General features: G+C 40.1%; 1 long non-coding RNA gene across 1 annotated transcript; it reads left to right on the forward strand.

The window, feature by feature from the left end:
• Positions 1-23: 23 nt before the first annotated feature.
• On the forward strand, positions 24-4,879 carry LOC123149295 (uncharacterized). The gene is made up of 3 exons (XR_006474594.1): positions 24-384; positions 621-2,953; positions 3,058-4,879. It is a non-coding gene; the product is annotated as an uncharacterized lncRNA (long non-coding RNA).
• The last annotated feature ends 8,376 nt before the right edge of the window (positions 4,880-13,255 follow it).

Below are 13,255 nucleotides of genomic sequence, written 5' to 3' on the forward strand. Positions count from 1 at the left end.
TACGAAAATTGACCAGCGACAAAAAAACCTAAACCTATCGCCCGCACGTACGAGGTGAAGGAGCGACGACCCCTGGATCTATTCGCGACGCGAACGCCGCCGCCTGGCAGATCCCAGGCGCTAGCCGCGGATCCCTTTGCCGGCTCCGAGGGGTCGTGGAGGCGCCGTCGTCGAGGTCCCAAAGGAGGCGCCGCCGCCATCGTTGTGGACCTCTGGGTCGCCATCTGGACACCTCTGCTGAGGTACGCCTTCGCCTTCGCACGCCGCCGACCTCCCAGAGGAGACGCCGCCACGACCTGCGCTAAACCCTAGGCATCAACCACCGTGCTCCCGTCCTCCGGTTCCTCCTGCGTTCGCCACCATGCGATCGCCTTCCTCCCTCAGGTTCATCTCCCCTCTTTTCTCTATTTGGTTCAAGACGGAGAGAATCAGATCAGGATAGAGAGACGGAGATGAGGATTGAGGCCATGGGATCCCTTTGTGGTTGCAACTTATACATGAGCTCAGTTTAGATCCCTTTGCTAGAAAAAAGAATGCTGCATACAACAATGATCTTATCTAGATTAATGGTTCTCTGATTATTCTTTTGATTCTGAGTCATCAATGTGTTTTTATTGTAGGTTCTTGTACGGAACATACCACCAAACCCCGATGAATCAGTTAGCAAGCCTGTGGAACATTTCTTCCTTGTCAATCATCCTGATCATCATTTGAAACATCAGGTAATCACTAAATTTTGGAACATCTCCCATTTGAAGAATCATCTGCAAATTCAAATGTAAGGAAGTGTGCAGTGCAAGCAATTATCAGGGTAAATCTATTTCTCAATTATGTATTTTTACCACTTCATCAGGAGTGTAAACTGATACTATTTCCAACTACAAAGTGTTGGCTGCCCAGGAAGAAGGAAAGGTCAGTCCAGACATGACATTTAACTCTAATAATGGAGGTACGTACTGCCTACTGCTCCCTTGTCCCTTGCTACCGGCTGGGGATGCTCGGCGGGCAGTCCCTGCTCTCATTTTCCTCCAGCCTCTGGTAACCCTCCTCCTCACCTGCCTTGCTGAAGCAGGATTCACATGTTAGTTTAGTTTGGAGGGATTTCCTGTGGTTGTGCGTGAATCCAGTGTTCACTAGGCTTGTATGTTTCATTCCTAATTTGCTAGCTCCTGCCTAAACACGCATTAGAGAATCTCATGTATGTAACAGAAGATACACAAATGTGGTTTTCCAGGGAGCATCAGGTACATCTTATGTGGGGATGAACCATCAGCTAAAGGGAGTGATAGGAAAATATTTTGTTGAATGCAATGGGAAGGCGAAAAACGACACGCCTTGGCGAAGCAACTCTAAGATTCGGTAAGGCTAATCAAGTCTGCAATCAAATCCAAGAGCAGGGGCAGAGAAAAACATTAAAATACTTTTTAGGGCAGAGAAAAAGTTAAAATACTTTTTAGCTATTGATTGAAGTGACTGGTAATTAGTAGCAGGAGCAACAATTGTAGTAAGAACCTACCTAGGCATATTTTCTCTCTTTCCTATCACATGGCACATTGAATAACTTTACAGTACAAATACATTCACATATGTTATTTTAAATTATCATGTCATGGAGGTTCTCGTTATTTCGAATCTTTGGTCGGAACCTTCATTTTGTGTTATTAAATGCACATGGTATTCAGTTATCTCCATTATGGTGAGAAGACTTTGATCTTGATATATCAGATTTAAGCCTCCTACACCATAGGAGGTCCTCCTTTTGGTGATGTTCACTCATATGTCATTCTAAATTATCATGTCATGGAGGTGATGGGTATTTTGAATCTTTGGTTGGAACCTTCATTTTGCGTTAAATTCACATGGTATTCAGTTATCTCCATTATTGCCAGTAGCAATGCACAAGCACTTTCTATTAAATGCACATGCTATTTTCTTTTGTATCATGTCATTTTGTGGTCATTAACAATCAGATGGATGAAACTGATCTTGTTTTGTGCATCATGGATTTTCTCAACTGAATGAGTAGAAACATAAGTGTGTAATGTAGTAGCCCCTCTATTCCATTGTTATAAATATTATAGTTTTTCAATCTTCTGACCTGATCGTAACAGCTGTTTAAAAGGAAGTGATCACATCACTATTTAGATTTTACTTTTTTTGTATGCTTAAACATAAGATTAGTTTGTCCCCTTTCTTTTTACCCTTCATGCTAACATAATAAATACATATTTGAACTGAATTGGTTGTATTACATATGCCACGAAGGATGTCGCCACTTGAAGCTCAATTTCCATCAGCCCCTCTTTTAATTCACTTGCATTGTTTCAGCTTTGCATTGTACTTCTTTGACGAATTACCTCATCCAATCGGCTTTAATTCGGAGCGTCAGTCTTACTAATTATCATTGCCTTAACTTTTCATATGAACCTCTTACAGGAAACAAGGACTCCTATTTGTCTGTAGTACTGCCCATGAGACTCAACCTTGTTTTACCTTAATTATCATGGTGTGCCTTTTTTTAGAATAGCTCACCATTTTGTTAGTGGCAATAAAATGCATCTTTAGGCACACCTATAGCGCACATGTGATGATGTACAGATGAAAGAAAGATCTTAGAAGCTGAGAAGCCGAGAGCTGGAGGAACAAGGAGAAGCTAAAAAGACAGAAGAAGTCAGAGCATGTGGAGCTGTTGGGCAAGCAGAGTTCTATCTGGGTATTTAGGTAGCTGAGGATAAAAGGGAAAAGGAAAATGTTGACGATATAGTTACTCAATGCTGAGAATGTTGCCTGCATACTTTGTTGCCTATATATCATTGGCTTTGTATTGATCCAGGCAAGAACAAATCAGACGGAACAAGTTTGCTACGGGTGGGTGTGCATCAAGCTGCTTCGTTGCCGGCAGCGAGTAATCTCACACATGTTTATGGCGCATATGTACCAGGAAATTCAAATGGTACTACCCGATGTGCCTTTCATACGAAACAGTTTATGCTTATGGGTGTTCATCTTTGTTTCTGTATACAGCTTACGGCTTTTTTGTTGATCCCTTCCCTGTAGGTTCTGATCATACGTGCGAGGGGAATCAGGTAGGGCTTGATGCGCCTTTCATACGAAATGTTGATGAGAATTACCCAAGTAGTCCAGGTATGAGGCTGTGCGGATATAGTAATCATAATTTTCAGTGGCATCGGCATGTTCTAATAAATAAGATGGGAAGTTCAGAATAATGTAACATCGGCATGTTCTAATAAATAAAATAAGAGAAGGTTGGGTATACTGAAGCAGACCCCTTATAATTATGAACGGCTTATAAAGTTGAAGGATGAAACTTGAACGAACACAATTCTGAGGTTTGTAAAGTGAAGCCAAAGACAAGTTCGAGGGGTAATGTGGACTTCTCTCAAACTATATTATTAGAGGACAATGAGGGTCTTGAAGACAATGAAAGCGATGAGTTTCTACTGGTTTTGTTTTGTTGTAGGCAAAGTTCTTAATTATAATTATCAATGTGTTTGTTTTTCTTAAGGACGCAGTGACATGCAAGGCGAGGGAAATTGAAGCCAAAACATGCAGGACGGCCAGGAATGTGCCATTTTTTCTATGACAACTTAGTGATTTTACCCTTTTTGTATTTTTTACATTGCTAGGTACAGTAGTTTATATGAAATGATTTGTTAATGGCAGGGGGTGGTTCTTCAATCTTCAGGTAATCAAGTGGTAGCATCAGATGCTGACATGCATGGAAGGTAGCAGTATATGTATTTGTAGCAAATCATCATCGCCCATAAATAAATCATCTCTTGCCCGCTTCCTCTGTCCGGTTGTCAACTCAAATTGCTTTGGTTCACAAATTCGTTTCATCGTACATCTAGGTACACTAGAACTGAGAGACTACTTTCGTTGAATGGCTCGTGCGAGTAAACTGACAATAGTATTCATCCAAGATGCAGTAGTATATGTATCTTCATAGAGATGTAGATGCATAGATAGTTCAATAGTGCACATGTTCATTGACAGGGATGTAGATGTAGTATACAACCGAGGTTACATTGACAAGTTGGTCCATGATGCTCCCAGGAAAAAGAAAATATGATATATTTTTTCACACTATCATCCATAGTGAAACTTGTATTTAATATTTCTTTGTTTTGCAATGCTGAATATTTTGGGAACACACAGTAAGATGTAATCTACGGATTCACCAAATCAGCTTGAACATTGTTATCATGCTTCGTATGATTTGGTAATGATTTCAGAACTTGGAATGGGGCAAATAAAGTTGAAACCATGTACTATTCCTCACAAAAAAAAACAGTTACTGTCGAGAGGTTTCATACTGACATTATTTCTTACCAACTAATGGTGCATTACTCCTGCCATGATAACAACAGCTAACTACTCCATGATCACAGCAGTAAACATTGATAAGAGTACAAGCATTGGAGGAGTACTCACCACGTTCGAGGAAGTCGTCATCATGGTGGTGGTGGTCGAGGAAGTCGTAGGTGCTGGTGGCATCATCACGGAGCAGGCACCATCTTCTCCTCGACTTAAAATGTAGTACTCCATGTACTCCCACTTGTTAACTTTCTGAAATGCAGATCCACTCCAAGAATGTGCTCTAAAATGGAAGTAACATGGAGTATACTCTAAAAATCAGTATGGTTTGAGCCCACTAGATCAATCAAAGTTCTCCAGCATGATAAAAAAATACTACAACATGAGTATTACAGCAGAATCAGTTTGGTTTGAGCCAAGCAAGAGTACTAAAATCCTGACAAAAAGAATACTACAGCATGAAAAACATGATTTCAGAGATGTTGATTTCAGTACTTACAACCCATTGATAAACATGATTTTCAGAAATGTTGATTTCAGTTAAACTACAATATTTACTCCAAGCAAATACTCTAAGAAACAATACAAGTACTACTACAGTACTGAAAGTACTCCTGTAGTACAAATACTCTAGGGGGAATGTACTCCTGTGAGTACTGAATTTACTAAATTCAGAGGCATCAAAATGCTCACACCCAAGTTCAGTCATCTACACATGGAGTAGTGCAACCGAGTGGTCTTTACCATGCCCGAATCGGCGAGTGGTAGTGGCAGCAGCAGCCTTTCCAATCTACTCCCGCGGCAGAGAGCAGTTCTTGACCACAGTACATCTACATCCATATTCCATCCACATCAACAATCACAATCACAATCAGCTCCATAATCTCTCCTTGCCTTTCCCCGAATCCTAGGCTCTAGAGATTGGAAAGGTGTGGGGAAAATTAAGGATGATAACCTTGCAGGTCAAGCATGGGGAGCTCGACTTCGCAGCTGACCTGGGTGCAGGTGACAGGGCACTCGTAGCGACGGAGGAGTACCAGCAGCGTCGGAGATGGCAGCGTCCAACACGGCGCTCCTCCTTGCAGGTCGATGGCGGCGAGGAGCGCTAGCATCCGTCGCCGCCTTCCTCGAGCAGGACAAGGCCGTCGTGCCCGCGCTTCTCACGCTCCTACTCGACCTCGCTAAAATATCCAACTTTGGCTCGACTGTGGCGCTGAGGATGCAGGCGAGAGGGAGAGATGACGCAGACGAGAAGGCCCGGCGGCGACGCCTGAGGAGAAGGGCGGCGACGCGGTTGATTCGCCGACGCGAGTGAGGGGGAGGTGCGTCGCCGCCGCGGGATAGGGATTTGGTGGAGTGGGTGAGCGAGGGGAATGAGCGTGAAGAGGCGACTGGGTGAGTGGGTGAGTAAGTGAGCGAGGGGAAAAACCGGAAACCATAGAATTTTGTAACGTTCCAAGAAATGTACTACAAAACCTTCTACATTCAAAGTATCAACATTTATTTTTGTTATCACTATATTTAAAATAATACTCCCTCTGTAAACTAATATAAGAACGTTTAGATCACTAAAATAGTGTTCTAAACGCTCTTGTATTAGTTTACAGAGGGAGTACTAATTTAGGAAATGCAGGAATGTGTCTGGCTATTATGTTTTTTATGCTCTGGTGGAATGGTAAAGAATTATTTCGTCCGGTTAACACCATGAGTATTTTTCGTTGCACATTTTAAGTCCTTCAACATGAAGCTCCGTTACACGTTGCTTGTGCAAGATGTGTATATAAGCTAACGAAGAAGTTTTTATTATACTTACTCAAATATCATGTGAATCAAGCTAAAAACAACATTCCTGATATTTTGCGGGAATTAATTTTTTTTGAACATTGAAAACAACAGGAGTCTCCTACTATTATATATTACTCAAAATAAAGTACTGGGTAATTACATGGCCAAGAAGCAAATAAAAAGAAAGGAACTATGATTTACAGAGATAGGTTTGGGATGAAGCTATCAAGAAAGGAGACCAATTCAGGATTAACTCTGAATTTAAGATTTTCCAAGTCAGCTTTGAGTGCTCTTTTCCAATCATACAGGGATGCAGTAATCTTGTCAAAGTAGCATATATTCCTTTGTTTCCAAATGTTCCAGGCGGCCGGGACTTTGATTGCATTGAACAATGGGTGTGGCCATGAAGACTTCACTGCATCAAACATCTCCTGAAGTTCCAAGTTGGTATCCCATTGAATATTGATGGAGTTCCAATAGACCGCACTGAAGGTGCACTCAAAGAATGGGTGTTTGTTCGTTTCCAGTGGTGTGGTGTTGCACAAAAGACAGGAGTGACTCCAATATCAAAATGTCTCCGGTGGAGCATGTCTCTTATGTTGACTCTGTTCATTAACATCAGCCAGGTGAACACTTTAAGTTTCATGATACACTTTGTCTTCCAGATCATTGTGATGTATGCGGGTGGCTGCAGTTCTCTGAAGAAGAAGTTGGTGAATTTCTTGGGCCGAAACTGAACATCTCCCCAACAAGTAATCCATTCATTAGTCATCATTGGTTCCAAGTAGAGACCATTCATATGATTCTGCAGATATGTTAATTCATGTAGCGCCCCGATTGATAGAGTGAGGTAAAAGTTTTTAGAAGCCTGTGGTCTGTCTTGAAATTGCACTATAGAAATATCCTCCCTTATGAAAGAGAACATGTGTGGCAGCTTGTTGGAAAGGGGTTCGTCATTGATCGGAATATCTTTCCATAGAAGAATTGTGTCGCCGGCTCTAGAGATGCAAGTTGTAACCCCTTTGTATATGTCCATCAACGAGAACATATCGTTCTGTATATCTTTCCATAAAAGAATTGTGTGAAAATTTCTTAAGCGCAACAACTATATATTAATTTGTAATAGAATTTTAGTTGGATCATCGCTCTATATGTATACATCGTTAATTTATCATTTTTTATCAATTTACATTGCAAGTGCATTGGACTACGATAAACACCCGATTGTGCCCGTGCTATCTTGTTTCTACATGTGAAATTTGACATGCATTATGTTTGCATAATTCCAGCAAAATATTTTCGTGGCACGTGACAAGGCACCGACATTCTCATGCTATCTTATCTCTACATGTGAAATTAAACAGTCATTATGTTTATACAACTCAACAAAAAAATTTCAAAAGCCCGTGGCAACGCACGGGCACTCTACTAGTGGTCGTTAAAGTCTCACATTATCCTTGCTCGCACCAACAAGACGGTGAAAAAAGAAAAGAAAAAGAGAGAGCGAGGCCGACGGGGAATCCATCCTACAGTGAGCTCTTCTTCTCAATCAATCTCTCTCTCTCTCCCCTCAACTCACGACTTCCTTCTATTCCTTTTCATTCCGAGTCGTCGCCTTGCAGGCAGGCACATCATGCCAAACCCATCCCGGATTCTCCCCACCGTCCGGCCGCCGCCCTGCTCCCGGCCGAGGTAAGTGCGCCGCGCCCACTCCGCCCAATTTCACCGTCTGCTGTGCTAGGGTTGCACTTACTATTTCTTTCTCGTCAGCCGCCGTCGCTCCACTCATCCGTCGGCCGGCTGGCGAGAGAGAGGCTGGCCAAGTTTTTGGGTCTCGGTCGCTGCTCCCGCTAGCTGGACTTTAGAGGCGATTACTGGTCTCGGCAAGGGGCCGAATTAGCATATTTCTGTGAGGCCGCCTACTTTTAGCCTCCGAGGGTTAGTTTAGTTTAGTTTAGTTTAGGAGGGGAATGCGTAGGTAGGAAAGCTTCAGTGTCGCGTCTTGTATCGTCGCGTTTTGGGGGCTCGGTCGCTGTAGCTATTGGGCCGACTCATTTTCATCACTTTTTTTCCTTCGCTAGGCTTTGTTTTCTTTTTCGCTATGTTCCACCATTCCCTCAAAAAGAAAACGCTGAGTTCTCTGACTTCGCTGGTTTATGCTTGTTTTTTTAATTTTCTTTATCGTTTTTCTAACCTTTTTCTTTGTTTTTTCTCGTTTTTTGTTTTCTTAGCCTTTTCATCGGTTTTATTCATCTCTTTCATTGTTTTTTCCCCTCATTTTTATTTGTTTTTTTAGTTTATTCCTTTCTTCAGTTTTCTTTTATTTGTTTCTTGGTTACTATCGCTTTCCTTTGTTTTTTCTTGTCTCTATCTCGGTCTTCTCTGTTTCCATTCTTTTGAATAGGTTTCTTCAGGTTTTTCATTTTCTTTATTTTTAATTTAAATTGTTTTTATTTATTTTATTTTATTTTGTCATTTTTCATCAGTTTCTTTTTGGTTCAAAATATGTTAACTTTTTTCAGTACACATTCAACATTTTTGTATACACTGAAACTTTTTTAAATACACAGTTAACAAATTTAAAATGCATGGTTAACATTTTTTGAGAACTTATATTTTTATGTCTACGTTTTCCATACACACTGTACATTTTTTGTATATCTCTAATACATTGTTACAATACTCCCTCTCTTATATTTCTTTACAGAGGGAGTACACGTTTAACATTGTTTCTATACAAACATTTTTCAAATTCTTGATTAACAACTTTTTGCAAATGCAAGATTATTTTTTTAATACATGATCAACATTTTTTCTATAAACATTTTTAACATTTTCAATGCTTGATTAGTTTTTTTCAAATACAAGATTATAATTTTTTAATACACGGTCAACATTTTTTCTATACACATTTAAAATTTTCAAATGCTTGATTAAATATTTTTTCGAATGCAAGATTAACAATTTTTTAATACATGTTTAATACTTGATTAACATTTTACAAATACTTGCTTAACATTGTTTTAAATGCTTGATTAATTTTTTTTCAATAAATATCTACTTTTTTCACTCACATTGTATATTTTTCGGTACACATGAGAAACATTTTCTTTCTACATATTTAACATTTTGTTAAAAAGGTTTTATGTAAAGTGTTTCTTAATATATTTTATTTATAATATTATAAATTATAAACGAAAGTAAAAAATAAATCAAACAACAAAAAAAGAGGCCATGGCCATCTTGCGCCGCGCTTGATGCGAGGGTTCCCTTCGTCTCGCTAAAAGCGAGACGACATAGGGGCGCCCTTGATTAACATGGTGGTGTAGATGTTGTTACTCGGGCCAGGCCGTTGACGGTGTGACAAGCTCCACTGCTCAGCCCAGGAACAGCGAAGGTGTCAAATAACTGATGAAGCGTCAAAACCTCAAAAAAAAAAAATGATGAAGTGTCGTTCATATTTAAAGGCTGTCTATTTCTTCGGAGAACGCTTCTATGATGTCTGGGTCTCGCTCTATGGCCGAGATTTTTTCCTACTGTTTACGTTTACCATCCAGTTGTCGTTATTACGGCTACATTCACTACCCGTCTGAGTTAATTCCGGCCTATATAAAAATTGGGTTGTGGCTAGGTTGCGTTTTATGCCTTTCATTCCCCATTTACGCCGAAAGGCTAGAACATAGACATATACAACTACCTACTATAATCAATGGCCTTCTTGATTTTGATTGGGATCTCACAAATTGGTGATCAGAGCTGATGTCCCTCGGCAGCGGTGTTCGATTTGGTGGTTTCCCTCCGTGGAAAGCTAAAATCGCACCCAAATCCCACCATATTTTCGGTGGCAGTGATGCTTGGCCTATGGTGGCGCTGGCGGCGGCGATTGGGTCGCCATGGCATTGGTGGAGGCGATTGGGTTCACGGTGGCACTGGCGGCAGTGATTATTCGGGCGCTGATCAGTAGGGAGGAGTGGCTGCCGGAGAACACTGGTGGTAAAATTCCATGTCCATCGTTGCTCCGTGGAACATCGGCGGCGACAGGATCTGAACGGAGGATCTGGTTTTAGGGACACCGGCAGTACAATTCTTGATTAGAAAAGGAAGGTATGGCAATGTTGCTAGTAAATTATTTTGCATGTTAAGATGTTTGTCTTGTAGTAACTTGTGAGTCGCTAAAACTGCAGCCATGCACCGTGCTACTTTGCGAAATTAAACCGCAACATAGTTTCCTTTTGTTGTGGGCCCTCAACGGACCAACTGCCTAACCAGGAGGAGAGGACTAGGGCACTAGGCTGAAATGGGTCGTCAAAATCTCACATTATCCTCACTCGCATCAAAACACAGTGAAAGAAAGAAAAAGAGAGAGCGAGATGGGAATCCATCCCACAGTGAGTTATTCTTCTCACTTTCTCCCCTCTACTCCTGACTTCCTTCCCTTTCGAGTCGTCGCCTCGTAGGCAGGCAGCAAGAGCCCCCGCAGCACACTCCAATATGCTCCCGAGTTCTCAGCCACCTAATCATCCCTACCACTCCCCTCCTTCTCAGTCCGCCGCTCTGCTCGTGGCTCAAGTACGTGTGCCGTCCGCCCAATTTCATCTCTTGTTGTGCTAGGGTTGAGAAATTTGGGGTGATCAAAGGACCGCAAAGGGCGCACGGCCAACATGAGCTACATCGGCAACAACACAATGAAGGGTATGTATTCTTGTATTTTTTTCCTATTCTATCTAAATTGCATGGTGAACAAAATTTAGAAGTTCAAACTATAATCATTAAGCATTAACACTAATTTCATAATTGGAGATATTTGATTCTTCACTTATGTTTGTATTAACATTAAGAAGAGAAGAGAACCAAGTTTCGTTCTGAATCCGTTCCTAAAAATTTCGACTTTGAACAAATTATTGAGAGGTTTGATGTATTTGGTAATTATAGTTTCTAGTTTTAAATTTAAATTATAAAAGTGCAATTCTATTTTTATCATAATTCACCCGCTGAATTGGATTATAAAATTTGGACACATTTAAAACACTACAAATATGACTTCTTTTATTGGCGTCTTCGCTCCCTTCATGTTCAAATTCCGGGTCCATACTTAGATCTGCTGAAAAGTTATTTACATTTTCCTAAAAAATTGTTTTGAGTGATTATAGTGAACTTAATTATAATGATTTTTCTTAATACTGTATCGAGTTTAGAATATTCATCAACAATATGGTCAGTCACATCAAACCTTTAGATCAACACAACTTCGAATAAATGTAATTTGTACTAAACATTTTTACTCACATATTGATTATTTTCTCAGGTTATATTCTATTAAGTATTAACGATTATAATTTTACTTAGTTGACATAGTTAACCACACAACATTGATGCTAAATATTAGACATACCATTCTTTGTTATACAATTGTAATATATATCATTCCAAAATAGTTTTGCATTGTGCTAAATTTAAACTACATTTCATAAAAAATCTATTCTTGAATTAGTTTTGAAAATTACATAAACTCTACTGCTTGAAATATGTGTATGCGTGTGTGTACATGTAGATTTTAATATTTTAAAATAGTATGATAGAGATTTCTAAAGTATTTGATCAAAATAAAATCTAAAATTATATTTCTAGTGTATCATGATTAAGTAACATATTTTACAACTTCTAGACTATAAACTAAACCATTGGCATTGATTCTTTAGGGGTATTTTCGTGTCATAGGTATGCTCTGGTTATAATGAATCTAGTAACGAGTTGAAACATATGCAAACTCATCTAGACAGTTCTACTGGTATTTCAACTATACAATTCATTACTCCCTCCGTAAAAAATATAAGAGCGTTTACATCACTACTTTAGTGATCTAAACACTCTTATATTTCTTTACAGAGGGAGTATTTAGTATGCTCACCTAGACAGTGATATGTCTCTGTCGTATCTACTTTTCCAAACTCTTTTGTTCTTGTTTTAGACTCTAACTTGCATGATTTGAATAGAATTAACCCGGATTGACGCTATTTTCAACAGAATTGCCATGGTGTTATTTTTGTGCAGAATAAAAAGTTCTCGGAATGACCCGAAACTTCACGGAGATAAGTTTTGAAATTAATAAAAAATATTGGCGAAAGAATCAAGTGAAGGGGGCCCACACCCTAGCCACAAGGGTAGGGGGCGTGCCTCCCGACCTTGTGGGCCCCCTGGACCTCCACCGACCTCAACTCCAACTCCATATATTCACGTTCGGGGAGAAAAAATTAGAGAGAAGGATTCATTGCGTTTTACAATACGGAGCCACTGCCAAGCCCTGTTCTTCCCTGAGAGGGTAGATCTGGAGTCCGTTCGGGGCTCTGAAGAGGGGATTCTGTCGCCATCGTCATCATCAACCATCCTCCATCACCAATTTCATGATGCTCACCGCCGTGCATGAGTAATTCCATCATAGACTTGCTGGACCGTGATGGGTTGGATGAGATTTACCATGTAATCGAGTTAGTTTTGTTAGGATTTGATCCCTAGTATCCATTATGTTCTAAGATTAATGTTGCTATGACTTTGCTATGCTTAATGCTTGTCACTAGGGCCTGAGTGTCATGATTTCAGATCTGAACCTATTATGTTTTCATGAATATATTTGTGTTCTTGATACTATCTTGCAAGTCAATAGTCACCTACTACATGTTATGATCCGACAACCCCGGAGTGACAATAGTCGGGACCACTCCCGATGATGACCGTAATTTGAGGAGTTCATGTATTCACTAAGTGCTAATGCTTTGGTCCGGTACTCTATTAAAAGGAGGCCTTAATATCCCTTAGTTTCCACTAGGACCCCGCTGCCACTGGAGGGTAGGACAAAAGATGTCATGCAAGTTCTTTTCCATAAGCACGTATGACTATATTCGGAATACATGCCTACATTATATTGATGAATTGGAGCTAGTTCTATGTCACCCTATGTTATAACCGTTGCATGATGAATGCCATCCGACATAATTATCCATCATTGGTCCATTGCCTATGAGCTCGTTTCATATTGATCTTTGCTAAGTTACTTTTCCGTTGCCACTGTTACGATTGCTACAAAACTACTATTGTTACTTTTGCTACTGTTACCATTACTTCCATACTACTTTGC

This window comes from Triticum aestivum, chromosome 7A, assembly GCF_018294505.1.
Source record: "Triticum aestivum cultivar Chinese Spring chromosome 7A, IWGSC CS RefSeq v2.1, whole genome shotgun sequence".
NCBI classification, from domain to species: domain Eukaryota; kingdom Viridiplantae; phylum Streptophyta; class Magnoliopsida; order Poales; family Poaceae; genus Triticum; species Triticum aestivum.